This window comes from Nanorana parkeri, unplaced genomic scaffold (assembly GCF_000935625.1).
Source record: "Nanorana parkeri isolate BGI_ZX_2015 unplaced genomic scaffold, ASM93562v1 scaffold1001, whole genome shotgun sequence".
Classification (NCBI taxonomy): Eukaryota; Metazoa; Chordata; class Amphibia; order Anura; family Dicroglossidae; genus Nanorana; species Nanorana parkeri.
Window position 1 is genome coordinate 452,467 of NW_017307269.1, and position 8,534 is coordinate 461,000.

Genomic DNA, 8,534 nt, shown 5'->3' on the forward strand with positions numbered 1-8,534 from the left:
GCCCGGTTTTTAGAGAGCTCCTGGCCGGCCGGTTTTTTTACAACGGCTGGCCGGGAAGTGGTTAAATTTAGACCACCAGGAATAACCTGAATAATCTGACCATTCATGTTCAATTTCTTTTAAATGTCCTTGTTCATTTTAAATTATATCCGCTTTTTGTAGTTCTTCTGATAAAGCTGCTAATAATCCTTTTTTCTTTTTGGATAATATTTGTCCAGTTTTTTCATGCAAATGTATCTACTTGCAATATGTTATATTGTATAGGAAGAGCGCTCATATTTCACATAAGCGTGTTCGTTATATTTACTCTTAATTCCATTAACACTAAAGGCAAGGAGATCTCCTTTTATACAATACAAGCCTCTATTAATGTTCTCTGAATATACACAAGATGAAAATAAAACTTTAACCTTTTCTTCATCTGACATAATTTAAGAACATACTTTACTCTTCCCAACTAGGGTAATTAAATCAAAAGATGTCATAACGTTTTCAATTCTTGCTGAACATAAAGTATGATTATGATAACAAGAATGAAATATATGTTTATCCTGATTAGACAAACATATCACTTTGGTTTGGAAATGTAAGCAAGAGGACAGATCTAATTGCTCCAGCTCTGAACTTTTTTTCATCAATTTGTATATTGTAGTTGATAAAATAACAATTGAGTGTTGCTTACAGGTAATCCTAATATGGTAATTGGAACGAATAGTTGTTCTTAACCTGCTACAGGAATCATTAAAGTACTATAACATTAACTTGGTGGCATCCAATCCATTTATTTACTCATAAATCTGTATGATTTATTGCAAACCAATATTCTATGGCCAAACTTTGTAAGATTCCAAGAGGAGTTATTCCACTATTGAATGCCTGGGCCATTATTTCAAAATGAGTGGAATATTCTGTCTGGATTTCTAAACATGATCTGGCTATTTGAGAATGTTGATCACTTGTCATCAATTCTAAAGTTGCATCTTGTAAATGAGTGATCGAAGGTCCTATTATGTTTGAGCAGGTGTGTGCGTGTATATGAGTCCATGTGGGATTTTGCTCTTAAGAGAACTGGTACCCCTTTATGTTAATGTCCCCAAGGAACTTGTCTAGGAGTTTCTTGAATGATTCCACACTCTTAGCTGAAACCACTTCCTGCGGCAACGACTTCCAGACCCTAACCGCTCTAATTGTGAAGAACCCCTTGCGCCCTGTGTGTTGAAATTTTTTTCTACCAATTTTTGGTTGTGCCCTCTGGTCTTTGTTACGGAGCTAACCGTAAATAGTTTGTCAATAATGTTGCTTTCGCCGTTGAACAGTTTATACAAGAAAATCATGTCCCCCCTTAATCTCCTAACCTCCAAGGAGAACATATTTAATTTTAACAACCTTGCTTCATAGTTCAGGTCCTCGAACCCCTTAATGAGTTTGGTTGGCCTCCGCTAGACTTTTTCCAGCTCAAGGACATCTTTTGTGAGTATCGGTGACCAAAACTGGACCACATACTCCAGATGCGGCTGAACCAGTGATCTGTAAAGTGGCAAAATTATAGACTTGTCCCTGCAATACATTCCCTTCTTAATGCAAGAAAGGACTCTGCTTGCTTTGTTTACAGCAGTCTGGCACTGCACGCTGTTCTTCAATCTGCGATCTATAATGACCCGCAAATCCTTCTCGGTTTCCGACTTCCCTAGTGGCACCCCCATAAGTGTATAACCCATTTGCCTACTTTTAACTCCAAAGTGCATTACTTTACATTTATCGACATTGAACTTCATCTGCCATACCGTTGCCCACTCCCCGAGTTTATCCAGGTCCTCCTGTAATGTTACAATGTCTAAATTTGTGTCTATTACCCTCCCAATTTTAGTATCATCAGCAAACACTGAGACATGGCTACTCACTACCTCCCCGATATCATTAATAAACAGGTTAAAAAGCATGGGGCCCAGCACAGAACTCTGGGGCACGCCACTCCAGATTTCAACCCAGTCTGAAAAGGTGCCATTTATTGATACTCTTTGTACACTTTCCTGTAGCCAGTTTTCTATCCATGTGCACACTATTTCATCTATGCCCATAGCCCTTAGCTTGTATAACAAGCGTTTATGTGGCACTGTATCAAAGGCTTTGGAAAAGTCCAGATATACTACGTCCACCGGCCTCCCCCATCCAGATCTCTACTTACCTCTTCGTAAAAGGTTAGCAGGTTGGTCTGGCAAGAATGATCCTTCCTAAATCCATGCTGGTTATCAGTTATTATGCCATGATCCCGGACGAATTCCACTAAGTAGTCCTTAATAATTCCCTCTAACAGTTTACATACTATGCATGTCAGACAAACTGGTCTATAGTTCTCCGGTTGGCATTTTGATCCTTTTTTGAATATTGGTACCACATTAGCCCTCCGCCAGTCGCTTGGCACTCTACCAGCCATTATGGAATCCTTAAAAATGAGGAATAATGGTCTTGGTATTACCTGGCTGAGTTCTTTGAGCACCTTGGGGTGTAGATTATCAAGTCCTAATGCTTTATTTTCATTAAGTAGTTTAGGCCTAAGTTGTATCCCAGTTTCGGTCAACCACTCAGGTGTATTTCTTGTTAAATTATGCGTTTTATCATGGACATTAAACCCGCCTGTTTCCTTGGTGAATACCGACGTAAAAGTAGTATTTAGCGCCTCAGCCCTCTCCCTGTCCTTTGTGACTAACCTCCCATGATTGTCATTTATTGGGCCTATCTGTTCCTTTCTCCCCTTTTTACTGTTTTGTGTGTATTGATAAATATTTTTGGGGTTCCTTTTACTCACTGTGGCGATATACTTCATACTTTCAATTTTAGCTGCCCGGACTACCAGTTTACATCTTTTATTACATTCTTTGTAGTTTTGGAATGACAATACTGTCCCCTCCGTTTGTGTTGTTTTACCGTTTTATTTAGCCATATTGGCTTTGTTTTTGATCTTTTATTTTTGTTACCCAACGGTATACACCTGGTTATAGCACTTTAGTTTTATTTGTTCTTGAAACAGTCCCACTTTTGGTCAACATTTAGTTTATGAAATAAGTTCTCCCATTTGATTTCTCCCACTATATTGCGTAGTTTATCAAAGTTGGCCTTCCTGAAGTTTAGGCTTCTCGTCCGACCATCCCCCTTCCCTTTTTTGCACACAATATTAAAAGCAATCACTTTGAGATCACTATTACCCAGTGTCTCCCTGATTACAATATCCTCAAATTAACTCCGTATTATTGCTGATGATCAGATCTAGGATGGCATTTTTCCTAGTCGGAACCCGAACCATTTGATCCATGAAATTGTCTCGCAACATATTAAGAAAACAGGCCGCCTTAGTTGTTTGCGAAGTTCCATTAGCCCAGTTGATGCTTGGGTAATTGAAGTTGCCCATTACCACAACATTTCCTTTTTTCCCAGCTACTTCTATTTGGGATTGTAGGTGGGTCTCCTCCTCTTCCCATATATTTGGAGGTTTATAACAGACACCCAAAATGAGTTTATGGCTAAGGACCTTTCTATCTAGTTCTAGCCATAACGATTCCACATCATCTCCACCATCTGACATGATATTGTCACGTATGTGCATAATGATGTGATTTTTACCAAGTGAACATACATTTAGTTTTTGTACTTTTACTGGTTAAACGTTTGCTAGCTTCTTGCTCCCCACTACTATTTTTTATTGTACCTTTTACGGTTGGTTCATTCCTAATTGGATCACCTTGGGCAATTAGATTTAGTTTATTTACCACATTGAGTATGTTCTCTATGTTCGTATGATTTACTACTTTGATTATATTGACTCTGTTGACTGGAGTGAGCCCACTATCTAATCCTGGAAGCCTTGTTGCACAATACTTCTGAACAAATGTGAAAATTGCTCTTGCCTGAAGTGTGACTTTCACTAGACAGTAACCACTGGTAATGGACAGATTCACCAGGTCACTAGATTGTGCCTAGTCGAGCATGTATAGTATGTTTGGCAGAACCTATGTTATGTGTGAATACTAGGATTAAAATATTAAAGATTAAACTGTATATAGTCAAATATGAAAGATTTGACTATATATGGTTTAGAGTAAATAAAATTAAAGTGAAACTAAAAATACATTCATTTACCTTGACTATTAACAAAAATGTAGCTTATTTGTGTATCGCTCAGCTGTAGTTCCTCAAATCATCTCTAAATTCATGCTGACACTGTCCTTCCTTCTGGAGGGTGGCTAAAGTAGGGTTGTAAAGTAGCCACCACACCAAGCTTGCTTCCGTGATGGACTACAGTCTCAATACAAATGAGTATACTAAAGGTGAGATTGTAGTAGACTTGTAAGCTGGCAAAAATTCTGTTTCATTTTGTTTCTGATTTTTTGTTATTTCGTTTTTTCTCAATAATAACAACCACTCAACTCCCAGACCTGAATGCCATTTGTGTCTGGGAACCAAATTGTTGTTATTACTATTAATAACAACTGACCTCTCAGACCTGAATGGCATTCGGGAGTCTGAATAGCATTCGGGAGCTCCCAAATGCCATTTGGCAACAGAGTTGTTGTCATTATGACAGGTCTGGTCCTGCATGCCAACGAATGGGTGGAACAAGTCCTGTGATGTCACGACTTGCTTCGCCCCTTTGTTGACATAAAGGTCAGAGCTGTCATTTTGCTGTAAAAGTACATTGGGTTTGGACGGGTTGGCGGGCATCAGGTTTTTTTTTCCTTTCGGCGGCCGTCGTTCATCGCTATTGTCGTGGATCTACATTGCTGGATGATGTGATTGACAATGGATTAAATGAACAGACACTTTTTGGACTTTATTTAAAAAAAACTGTCAAAAAGTGTCTTGTGTTTTTTTTTCTAATAAAGGACTCTTTCATGGTGTTGTGTGTTTATTTACTATTTGGTTAATACGTAGGGTTAACAACTACCCCTTACTCATTCACAAGGGTTAGGGGTGAGATTCAGAAAAGCCCCCCTGCTCGCAGACCCCCACAACAATAGGGCCAGGGTATGTGAATTTCAATTTGTAACTAAACACATCACAGATGTCTTGTTTGTATTTCATCATGGGAGTGAGCTTGGAGAGGTGGCTACTTTACAACACACACAGGGACAATGGGGAAAAAAAGTAGCCACCCTCCAGAAGGATGTGTGTATATTTATGTGTAGTTTCATACAAGATTAAAAATTGTTATAATTCTAATATGTTTTTGGATATATTTTTGAGCTGGTAATTGGAATCTCGATAATTTGAGAGTATCCTTTATTTTTCTATATTTGTAAAAAAGACCCGTGGGCTATAAGTATCCTATATATGTAATTGAAAACCCCATTCCTGGAATTGTATATAATATATATTCAGATCATTGTACAATATTGTATAATAGTTTAGAAATGTGCAGATTTATATTCAAATAGATTAAAAGAGTAGCTGGAAATATTCTTGCAAGTGTGAATGTAATAACTTTACAAAAAACAATAGCCCCCCTCTAGTGGAGATCAAAATACATACTGATTGAGATATACCTAACTGTGATAAGCAGAGGGAAAGTTTATTTCTTTTTCCTGCATACATATTGAAATTATTATATTATATTTGCAAACCCCATATGAAGTTGGATCTGTATGTGCGTTATAATCGAAATTAATCGATTAAAAAAAATTTGATTAATCGAACACGAAAATTTTAATCAGTAACAGCTCTAATATATATATATATATACTGTATATATATTCAGATCATTGCACAATATTGTATAGTAGTTTAGAAATGTCCAGATTTATATTCAAATAGATTAAAAAAGTAGCTGGAAATATTCTTGCAAGTGTGAATGTAATAACTTTACAAAAAACTATAGCCACCCTCTAGTGGAGATTAAAATAAATACTGATTGAGATATACTTAACTGTGATAAGCAGAGGGAAAGTTTCTTTCTTTTTCCTGCATACATATTGAAATTATTATATCCTCATTTTGTTTGTTTGAGACTGTGTTTGCGATTCTATGGATCATCCTCAATTATCAAAAAATTCTATATTAAAAAATTATAAAATGTTGTTTAATTATTGACTTAAAAAAGATAAGTAACAAGCCTATTCATTTAATTGAGTTCATTTTCTGTATTTGTTTGTACTGTTATCGTATACATACTGTATATGTGTAACTAGTTACTACTTATAAAAGTAATGATTCCTGTGTATCCAAGCAAACTGTGCCTAATCAATTAAGCATTCTATACTGATTTGCAAACACTGTGAATCCAGTATCTATAACCTTAAGCTGACCATACACTGTTACATTTTTTCTTCCAAACTGCAGGCTGAACGAAAAATATAACAGATTCCTCCATCCACGCTAAACAGTGTGTATGGATGAATCTCCTGCTGGGCTATTTTATTCTGACAGCAGCGGGTGTGCATTGTGCTCCTTTGATTTTCTCATTGAAGAATGCGATACAGAAAGGGTGCCGACAGTACCACCGAGTGATCAACCCACTGAGCACAGTGTATGGCCAGCTGAGGATGGGCCTATGTTGTTCAAAATATTAACAACCGCGTACAAAGCCATCCACAACTCTGGCCCCGGCTATATCTCCAACCTGGTCTCAAAGTATTACCCTAACCGTCCCCTCAGCTCTTCACAAGACCTCCTGCTTTCCAGCTCCATCATCAACTCCTCCCATGCTCGCCTCTAGGACTTCACTAGAGTATCTCCCATTCTATGGAACTCTCTACCCCAACCTGTCCGTCTATCTCCCACACTGACTGCCTTTAGGCGATCCCTTAAGACTCATCTCTTCAGGTAAGCCTATCCAACCTCACCCTAACCACTGAACAATCACTTTCTCAAACAATCATCCCCGCGCAGCTACCTCCTCATATATCACTTGCCCCTCCCTTTTAGATTGTAAGCCCTCACGGGCAGGGCCCTCCTTACCATCTTGTCTTAAATTGTATTGTGACTGTAATGTCTTCCTTATATTGTAAAGCGCTGTGCAAACTATTGGCGCTACATAACTCCTGTATAATAATAATAATAATAATGATGGTCTTGTACTGTATTATGTTGATAATACTCTGTTAATACTGTCAATACTCTGTTCGTGTTAATACCAAATATAGTGACAGAGAAGGAGGGAAAAATCGGTTTGTGTAGATACAACTCCAGGCAGATTAACCTCTTTCTCCTCTACATACCCATGTGTTGGGTCAGGCTAAGGGCCAGGATAAGCAAAAAATTATACTAAATTGGTGGTCCTATTTTTTAACTTTAAGTGAATGTAGCAATTGCCTACTTTAGCAGACCTCAGATCTTGGTGGCTCGGTAAACAGATTTTTTATTTATTTATCTGCACTTATATTCACAGGCTCCAGTAGATTCTCTTACAGCAAGGAATCTACATCACTTATTGTTTTTATGTGCGGTCAGCAGAAATCTGAGGTCTGCTGACCTGGATAGGTTGTTTCACATACTAAACCAAACCAATATATTGCATTTTTTTCTGATCTCTTAAACCCATAAGAGAAATAGTGCCCTTAGGCCAATGGCAGTTCACTTGGGGACCGTGTTACATTTGTGACTTGCTATGTTACTAACCCCTTACTCAACAATCTGTGACATAAGAGCTATGTGATACCTTACTCTATTAAACCTAGGGTACAGTTTGTGTCCTTATTCTCCAGAAAAGTGGAAAATATAGGTAAAATTGAGTGTGCATACAAGGAGCAGAATTGATGAAATTCAGTATTTGTCAGTTCATGTAAGAAACTTTTGTTCATTTAAAGCCAGACCTGTGCCTTATAGTCGAAAAAAAAATGTTGAGCCAAATACATATTTGAATATGTTAAGTACAGAATAAATGTGTGCAGTTTACACCTGTTATACAAAACACATGGGTGTCATGCCTTATTAGAGCAGTCACATCTTTAATCACAGCTATTCAAGTATCAGATTGTCTATTCAACATTTTAGACATATTTCTGCTATCTTACGTTATAAAGAATATCTCTTACACAGTGTGAGTTAGCAAACCAGGTTTCATATCCAGTTTCTGAGAATGTTCTTGAGCATGTGATGCATATTCATGTTTATACTTTGTATAATGTATTCTAGACAGAAAGTTGAAATCTAATGAGACTCAATTATTCTTGTACTATTTATTGAAAGACTCTTATGCAAATGTAAGTGAAGACTATTTTTACCTGGCACATAAGAACGCCTTGTAAGTTTTTGATAAAAAAAGTAATTAAACTGCTAACATAAAAAAGGCTCAAAACTTGTTTGGAGATGATTTCAATGATTATGTCTAAACAGTGAGATGATATGGTAAAAACCTTAATTAGATATTTCTGTTTGCTGGATATTATAAGATTTCTGATTTGTAGGAATATTATAGTGGAAAAAGCTGTGTTTACGATATTGATACAAAATATTTTAATGCCAAGGTAAATTTGAGTTAAAAGTGTGCGATGGATAGTCTTAGCTTGATATTGTAGGATACCTAAGAACACTATATGTTTTGT